Here is a 9,549-nt window from a genome sequence, read left to right on the forward strand (position 1 = left end):
ATTAAAGACCCCACGCACCCCGGACATACACTCTTCCACCTTCTTCCGTCAGGAAAAAGATACAAACGTTTGCGGTCACGTACCAACCGACTCAAGAACAGCTTCTTCCCTGCTGCCATCAGACTTTTGAATGGACTTACCTCGTATTATGTTGATCTTTTCTCTACACCCTAGCTATGACTGTAACATTACATTCTGCAGTCCCTCCTTCCTTCCCTATGTACGGTATGCATTGTTTGTACAGCATGCAAGAAATAATACTTTTCACTGTATACTAATCCATGTGACAAAAATAAATCAAATCAAATCAAATCAAAATCAATATGGAACTCACTGACACAGGGAATGGATGAAGTGATTAGTACAAATGTATGTAGGGGGAATCTAGACTGGAATTTTGGGGAAACCTGTGGTGTTTGTAAAGCATAAGCTTGCAGACCTTGAAAGTGCAAGCAAACGAACAAGAGCTTTATTGGAAAGGTGTTTATTCTACAGGCTGTTAGGATAGACAGACAATTTGCCCACCCAATGGCCGATGATGTATCAATATGTCACGTGATCGAACAAGTGACCTTGTTCTGTAGCCACCTGAGTTGTCCAAGTCCCGATTTAAAATGGCGAACAGCAAAGGCTGAAGGGAAATTCAGCCAACACAGGCAGAAACCAGCAGGTGCAAGTTTGCTGTGTATTTAACTCTGCAAAGCCCAGACAGCATCGATACCAGCGACCATCAGCATAATAATGTAGCAGCCATCTGCATACTAATGAGCAATCCCCGGGAACAATAGCAACATTTGGGACAAACAAAACTAAGCCAGACTCCCCAGCGCCAGCAGGAGCTAACACAAAAGAGGTTAACGGACACCTCAAGACCGCCCATCGATCAGGGAACCGCTCCAGTATTGGAGAAATCGAACCAAGCGATTGGAACGAAGTCCAATCACCTAGAACCAGGTACAGGGTCCGCCCCGAAAGGCGGGAAGCCCCTGGGGACTATAACGTTAAGCCCCCAAGTTCAAATCGGCCCTCTTCTTCTTGACCGGGTCACCCAGCAACGCGAACCAACATTGGCCGTGACCGGTCCAGCGGCCGCCGAGAGACCATAAGTCTTAAATCAACTCTCGCTACGAGATAGGCGCTCCTAGCTACCAATCCGTACCAACGTCGAATCCCGCAGACTCAGAACCCGAACGAAAGGCCATTTGTTTCCCTGACCTGGTGGGCCAGTCCGAAGCTAAGTACAGGCCTGTTAGTCGTAGAAGTAGCTTAGACGTAGAATTTGTGCATGAGTAGCGATTACTGTGTATAATAAATGTGCTTTGATTTAAATCTTACTAATCGGTGAATTGAGTTATTTGCCATTACTCGAACTTGAACCTCGTGGCGGTATCATAAAGATACCTGGCGACTCGAGAGCAAAGGTTATAAAACAGAGCCAAGTGAACCAACCAAAAGTTAGCAACAGTTCCAACTAGGAACAAACATTAATACACAACAAAAACAATCACAGATTTAGATGAGAAAAGATAGAAGGAGGGTTGAGTGAAGCATAAACACTGACTGATTAGATCAGATAGCCTGTTTCTCTGCTGGACATCTTACATAATCCTCAGCTACTTACTGCATACTTGGTGATAAGTACTGTGCAACCATGAAGATGAGGTTATGTATGAGGCAGCACACCATCTTGAATCAAGCTCTGATGGGTACTGTAGAGCTCTTCCAGATTGACCCAGGGTTGGAAGCATTGTTTTCACAAACCAACAGTCTGCTCAATAATGTTCAAGGTGGCAGTACGTTTTTTTTTGTTATATGAATGCTGCCCACATGAGAGTGAATAGTGCACCAGAATGATAAGACAGATAATTAGCCGAAAACCATTGTTGTCCGGTAACCACCCTTTGGTTTCTTGTGGCGACTCAAATAGGTACAGTGGACTGCCACAGCAGGAGGCATCACGACTGCTGCCAGGATACCAGGCACTGACCTGCAATGATACGCTGTATGTGGTGGCACACCACTGGACTTGGGGGGAGCAGAATCTCTTCCAGTTAGACTAGCTCAGAATCTATATGCAGCACCTGCAAAGCGGTGTGTGTACAGTCACTCACACCCTGCACCTCCGGGAGCCACTTGTTTGCTCCACCCTCTCCTCCAACGGAATGAAATGTATTCAGTTCTGTTTGTGGGCAGAGCTTTGGTTACTTCCCTTTCGCAGTAGCAAACTGGGAGATCTTACAAATATTGCCTGCTCCAGTCTGGAAGGAATCCATTATATAAAATGTTATGGCCATAATTGCCTTCACAGTCTTTTTTACAATGCCATCCTTGCCTTGCTCTGAGGCTGCAGTTCTATCTCCAAAAGGGAACAGATTTTAGTGAGAACCTCCTTGATAATATCGGACCCACTGTTCCACCCTGAATTTGAGGTCAGGGATTACTTCCTGAAGACGCTTTGAGGATATGGCCTTCTGCTGAAGACCCTTCCCCACCTCCTCCCTGTTCAAGAACCTTCCTCTGCTCATGCTCAGTCTCATGCTGCAGACTAAGCGTTTACAAATTACAGCACCACTCTCTTGGAGCCGTGATATAAGCAAAATTCTTGAAGTCAGAACCGAGGCCTTTGCTGTAGGTCACACTGTTCCCAATAAACGTCACCAACTTAACGAGAAAATATAAACTGCCAAATCGACAAACTCAGTAACAGCCCGTAGAAATCAATCAACAACAAACCTGAAAGTAGTTAAAAATCCCTTTAAATATTTCAGGTGCTGGGTCGTTCTCACTGCTGAATGCATGTTTGACTGTGCAATGTCAAGACAAGAGTTTAATTGGTTCAAGTGGAAAATTACATTACAGTCTGATTGGCTTTATGATCTGCCTACTCTGCATACTTCTGGTGCACACTACCTGCAACCACATCAATGCCCTTAGCAAATGGCATCCAGAATGGCCAGCACCAGAGATGTAAATGCATGCCACTGACACAATTGTGGGCCAAAGTGGCACCTGTAGCATCAACAGTACAGCACTACTCAACCAAACTTTGCACAAACTATTACCTACAGTTAACCAATGGGAAGACTGAAGCTAGTGTGCTCAACCCAACCCAACACAACACAACACAAGCTGCACATCGCCATTGCTTGGTACAAGCTTTCACCAACCCCTCCAACTATCTCCTTTGTCTCGGCATGCGTGTTTCAATGATTCCTGCCATGTGAAGCACTTTGGGACTTTTATCTTTGTTCAAGCTTTCATATTCATGTAAGTTGTTACAACCTCCAGAAAAGTTGTTTGTAGGCGTTGACATTTCCTGAGTCAAGTACTTGCAAAACAGTCTCCTTTTTACAGCATGTACATGAAAGCTACCAATCACCATGGGTGATCCTGGCAGATGAATGTGTATTAGCATATGAACATATGAATTAGGGACAGGAGTAGGCCGCTCAGCCCTTTAAACCTGCTCTACCATTCAGCAAATCATGGCTGATCTGCTTTTAACCTCATCTTCGCATTGGTGGCGACCCCCGTTAACCTTTCACCCACTTGCTGATCAAGAATCTATCAATCTCTGCTTTAAAGATATTTAAAGACTCTGCCTCAACCACATTTTGACGAAGAGAATTCCAAAGTCTCACAACACTCAGAGAGAAAGTGTTTTTTCCTCATCACTGTCCTAAATGGATGGCCCCTTGTTTTTGAAACATGACCCTGAGCATGGCATTACTTTGCCAGTTATTTCAAAATAGACATTAATCCATATATTCCCAGTGAGTTATCACTTCCATTAACTGAATGTCACACTATTATGTTAAATTACTATCGACTACAGTCATCAGCAGTAATTTCTGGACTGATGTTTTAAGTAACCGAAAAGTGAATAATATGCTAATCAATTTCAAATACAATTTAGGTTTAAAACTCAATGGTAGAACCATTTACATTTCTAATGTACAACATAATTAAACTCGTTGTGGATTGTGTATTTTCTGTTTAAAAGTTATAGTGTTCCAGTGTTGGGCAATCCCAGAATTTAAGAGATCAAAAAAGCTATACCTGGCAGACAATTAAGAAGGAAGATCTCCTGTTGCTACAAACCTGTGTAGACAGTGCACTTGCTTACTAAACAAGTTATCATTTATGGAGATGTTAGCAATCTAAAATTTCTGCTGGTGGTTGCATTTTAAATATTTTGTTGGAGTCAGAGAACTCCATGATTATTCATCATAGTCCTGTACTAAACAGATTACCAAAAAAATGTCATGCAAAGTATTCCAGTCCAGTGTACACAAGGAAGGTAATTCCGATCAAAGAGATGTAAATTACTGAGAACTTCCAGGAATGAAATTGTTATAACCTGTCCAAAGTTTATTGACAACTCAAGATTACAAAAGAATCAGCGACATGCTAAAAACAGTCACGCAAATCAGTAATATGCTAATAGCATTTACAGGGGCAGCACGGTAGCATTGTGGATAGCACAGTTGCTTCACAGCTCCAGCGTCCCAGGATCAATTCCGGCTTGGGTCACTGTCTGTGCGGAGTCTGCACATCCTCCCCATGTGTGCGTGGGTTTCCTCCGGGTGCTCCGGTTTCCTCCCACAGTCCAAAGATGTGCAGGTTAGGTGGATTGGCCATAATAAATTGCCCTTAGTGTCCAAAATTGCCCTTAGTGTTGGGTGGGGTTACTGGGTTATAGGGATCGGGTGGAGGTGTTGACCTTGGGTAGGGTGCTCTTTCCAAGAGCAGGTGCAGTCTCGATGGGCCGAATGGCCTCCTTCTGCACTGTAAATTCTATGTCAATAATCACCAGCTCTCAAGCCAGCACACCGACCATGTGCAACCACCCCCCCACCCCCCGACCCCGATGGTAGCCCAACATCAGAGGAAAGGTGCCCAGACGAGCAACCCAGACCACAGGAGAAGTACACACTGGTACAGGACACGGTGTGAGAGAGAGAGGGAACACATCCCTCCCCTCCCCTCCCAAGAGGAGGCACAGTTCAACCCTAAACAGTTCCTGTAAACTAACCAGCTGCAAAGCCAGCATACGGCCGGCCACCTCTGTCCCGCTCCCCCCTGCCCTCCCCAAGGTAGCCCCACACTGGTGGAAAGGAGCTCAAACAAGCAGTGCAAAAAAAAAGACAAAATACAGAGCAACAACAAGGAACCCAACAAACAATTAAGTACAAGTGAAAGCCAGCGCAAGTTCCCCTCCTCCACCCTCCCCCCAGCTCCAGCAACAGCTTCACATCGGTGAAGAGGTGCCCGCAAGCAGCTGAATCCACCGGAAAAGGACAGGCAGCATGCGGTTGAGGAGAGAGAGAGAGAGAGAGAGCACACCCCTCCCCTCACTAGCACCTGGAGGGACCCCTCAACCCCCAGTGCACAGAAGCAGGGGGACCGCAACTGGCGAGCACCCAGCCGCTAGGTCCAAAATAACAATACACAACAACAATACAATAATAACCATACAATCCCCAACAATAAAACAAAACCAACATCAGCACAAGCAGTACATATAGTCAATTGGGCCACCACCCTGCTGCTCTCACAGTTCCAGCATCCGGTCTCCAGGCACCATCCAGTCCAAAATTGCAAAAACAAGTCCGTTTGCCTCCACTTTCAACCTGGTTGCTGGCCAACCAAAACCCGTTCTATGCTCCACTCCCAGCCGGTAAGCAGAAATGCAGCCAGTAAATAGTACAAGCCCCAGACGTGGCAACGGCAGGAAAGCAACTCCATCCTCTGTTTCCCCTACAAGCAACGTCTCCTCCATCCAACCGGATCATCATTGCCATACTCCAGTCTTCAAAATCCAGAAGAGGCAGCCAGCATACAGAATAACACACCAGGTCAGGGAACAGGGTTACAGCGAGAAGCAGCAGGAGCTCAGAGACAGATTCCCCCCCCCCCCAACACCTCAGGTGTGAGCTACTCAGGTGGAGTGTGAGCTCCCCCAATGAAGGGAGCGGGGCAATCACTAGTAGTTGCAGCTGTATAAATAGAGCTGGCCAGTGTGGTACCGGCTAGAGAAGGAAGTGGTGGTGAACTGCTGCTGGTGTGTACATATTGCTGCAAATAAAGTTCCTTTCTGTTTAACTCTACAAACATGTGCTGGATTCTTTATGGCCCTCACAAAAGGAATGTTAACATTTATGTTGCCACTTAGTGTTGTTTATTGCAAGGGGAATGGAATGTAAAAGTGAGGATGTTTTGCTACAGTTGTACAAGGCATTGGGTGGGACCACATCCGGAGTGCTGTGTACAGTTTTGATTGTCTTATTTAGGTAAGGACCTAAATGGGTGGCATGGTAGCACAGTTTTTAGCACAGTTCCAGGGTCCCAGGTTCGATTCCCGGCTTGGGCCACTGTCTGTGTGGAGTCTGCACGTTCTCCCCGTGTCTGCGCGGGTTTCCTCCGGGTGCCGTCCGGTTTCCTCCCACAGTCCAAAGAGGTGCAGGTTAGGTGGATTGGCCATGCTAAATTGCCCTTAGTGTCCAAAAAGATTAGGCGGGGTTACGGGGAAAGGGTGGAGGTGTGGGTTTGGGTGGGGTGCTCTTTCCAAGGGCCAGTACAGATTTGATGGGCCAAATGGCCTCCTTCTGCACTGTAGATTCTATGATTCTGTGATAAATATGTTCAGAGAGGATTCATTTGACTGATACCTGGGATGGCACCATTATCTTATGCGGAAAGGTTGGACAGGTAGGGCCTGGAGTTTCTAATATTGAGAGGGAATTTTATTGAAATCCATAAGATCCTGAGGTCACTTGACATGGTGGATGCTGAAAGGATCTTTCTACAAGTGAGCGGAGCTAGAGCTGGGGAACATATTTTAGAAATAAGGGGTCTCTCATTTAAGATGGAGCTCAGAAGAATTTTATTCTCTCAGACAGTCGTGAGGCTTTGGAACCCTCTTCACCGGAGAGCATTGGAAGCAGGGTCATTGAATATTTTAAAGTAGAAACAGATAGACTTTTGACTAACAAGGTTATCAGGGGTATGCAGAATGTGGAGTTACGGCCAGAATCAGATCAACTGTGATTTACTTAATGACAGAGCAGATCCGAGGAGCCGAATGGTCTATTTCCCCACCTAATTCTTGTGTTTGCATGTTTACTTTATGTCAAATTCTTTGATTTTATTGCATTTGCTGCCCACCACACCCTGAGGAGACTGAAAATATTTGCAATGCCTGTTATTCTGTATAGGTTAAAATAATTTCTGTAGCATTGGAAAGAAACAAGCCCCGTGGCAGGGAATCCTGATTGCTAATTTGAGCTAACATTTAAATTGGCTTAATTCCTCCCATAATGGGATGGTCAACCATGACTGTGTAACATTTCACAAAAGGAAATGGTAGACGTTCAATGGGTTAACTTTTCCCTCAAGCCTTATAAAATAATTTGTTTATGGCAAAAAGCCTTTCAGCTTGGTTAAGGCCAATTAAATGCAATTTATCAAAAAGATCTTCTGGCAACAGCTTTGTTATTCTCTTGTCAAGAATTTATGAATATTTTGGTATTAACTACAATTTGAAAGGCTATTTTCGCTTAATAAGACTTGCTGTGCAGCAACTCTGCAATGAATTACCATGACCCAAAGAACATACTTTTGGAGACAGATAGCAAAAGTTCCAGCCAAAAAAAGCATAGTCAGCATGCACTAAGAATGGGGCATTGTTGTATACCCTGTATTTTTGTGTTCTAGAGTTTGCTTTGCTCACACTTATGTCAATCCTTGCTCAGTAGGGGCGCTTTCACCTCTGAGTTTAAGGTTATGTATTCTAACCCCACCCCAGAGACATCAGCATACAATTGAGAATGACATTTCAGTGCTTAGCAAGCGAATGCGACACTGTCAGAGATGCTGACTTTTGAATGTGGTGATGTCCCGTCTGCGACTTCAGGTTGGTGTTTAAATTATGCAGTGGTATTAGACATAGACATAGACATAGAATTTACAGTGCAGAAGGAGGCCATTCGGCCCATCGAGTCTGCACCGGCTCTTGGAAAGAGCACCCTACCAAAGGTCCAAACCTCCACCCTATCCCCATAACCCAGTAACCCCACCTAATCCCCATAACCCAGTAACCCCACCCTACACTAAGGGCAATTTTGGACACTAAGGGCAATTTATCATGGCCAATCCACCTAACCCGCACATCTTTGGACTGTGGGAGGAAACCGGAGCACCCGGAGGAAACCCACGCACACACGGGGAGGATGTGCAGACTCCGCACAGACAGTGACCCAAGCCGGGAATCGAACCTGGGATCCTGGAGCTGTGAAGCAATTGTGCTAACCACCATGCTACCGTGCTGCCCTGAAGAAGAAGGGCAGGGGAGTGGTCCTGCAATCTTTCTTTGCAACACTAGCAAGTTGGATGATATTTCCTTGGCGGTCCCCTTGGAGGATCGTGTAATTTGATCCTGCTGCTGCTGAGTAACTCAGTGTTCTCCGCAATGTGTAAAATTATTATCCAGTCATTGTCAGGTAGGCAAGCAGGCTTCAGAACTCCCAGTGCTGTAGTGATTGAACATTATGACTGAAGAAGGTGGCAATCATGTGATAACAGTGATAATAATGTGGCACAAAGTAAACATACAAACACAAGAATTAGGAGAAGTAGGCCATTCGGCCCCTTGAACCTGCTCTGTCACTCAGTAGGATCTGGGGCGGGATTCTCCGAAATCCGGCGGGCGGGCCGTACCGGCGCCAAAGAGTGGCGTGAACCACTCCGGCGTCGGGCCGCCAGGAAGGTGCGAATCCGCCACATCTTCAAGGGCTAGGCTGCCGCTGCGCTGGCAGGGTTGACGCCACGCTAGCTGGCACCGGCGGGGTTCTGGCGCCAATCGCGGAGCAGAGAATCGCCGGTGGGGGCCACTGCCAACGGCCCCCGACCGGCGCGATGCGATTCCCGCCCCCGCCTGAAAACCAGCGGCGGAGAATCCGGCAGCCAGCGTCGGGGCTTCGGGGCGCGATTCACGCCAACACCCCGGCGATTCTCCGGCCCGACGGGGGGGGTCAGAGAATCCCGCCCCTGATTCGGACCTTAACTCCACATCTGGGGCGGGATTCTCTAATCCCGCGGCAGAGTATCCATTCCATCGTAAATACCGTCGCGTTTTACGACGGCGTGAATGGGCCGCTGCCAGGAGTAATTCTGACCCCTACAGGGGGCCAGCACGGCGCTGGACTGGTTCGCGCCAGGGGGTAGAGGTGAGGGAGGGTTTGTGAGGGGGTAGAGGTGAGGGAGGCTTTGTGAGGGGGTAGAGGGGAGGGAGGCTTTGTGAGGGGGTAGAGGGGAGGGAGGGTTTGTGAGGGGGTAGAGAGGAGGGAGAGTTTGTGAGGGGGTAGAGGGGAGGGAGGGTTTGTGAGGGGGTAGAGAGGAGGGAGAGTTTGTGAGGGGGTAGAGGGGAGGGAGGGTTTGTGAGGGGGTAGAGGGGAGGGAGGGTTTGTGAGGGGGTAGAGGGGAGGGAGAGTTTGTGAGGGGGTAGAGGGGAGGGAGGGTTTGTGAGGGGGTAGAGGGGAGGGCGGGTTT

The 9,549-nt window shown here is 47.2% G+C and overlaps 1 long non-coding RNA gene across 1 annotated transcript in view; it reads right to left on the minus strand.

The window, feature by feature from the left end:
• Positions 1-2,128, minus strand: part of LOC140409576 (uncharacterized) — a 115,047-nt gene extending 112,919 nt beyond the window's left edge. The window contains exon 1 of the long non-coding RNA XR_011940402.1: positions 1,988-2,128. This is a non-coding gene — a long non-coding RNA (uncharacterized lncRNA). The remainder of the gene's footprint in view (positions 1-1,987) is intronic.
• Between the last annotated feature and the right edge of the window lie 7,421 nt (positions 2,129-9,549).

The sequence above is a fragment of the Scyliorhinus torazame genome, chromosome 3, assembly GCF_047496885.1.
Source record: "Scyliorhinus torazame isolate Kashiwa2021f chromosome 3, sScyTor2.1, whole genome shotgun sequence".
NCBI lineage: Eukaryota > Metazoa > Chordata > Chondrichthyes > Carcharhiniformes > Scyliorhinidae > Scyliorhinus > Scyliorhinus torazame.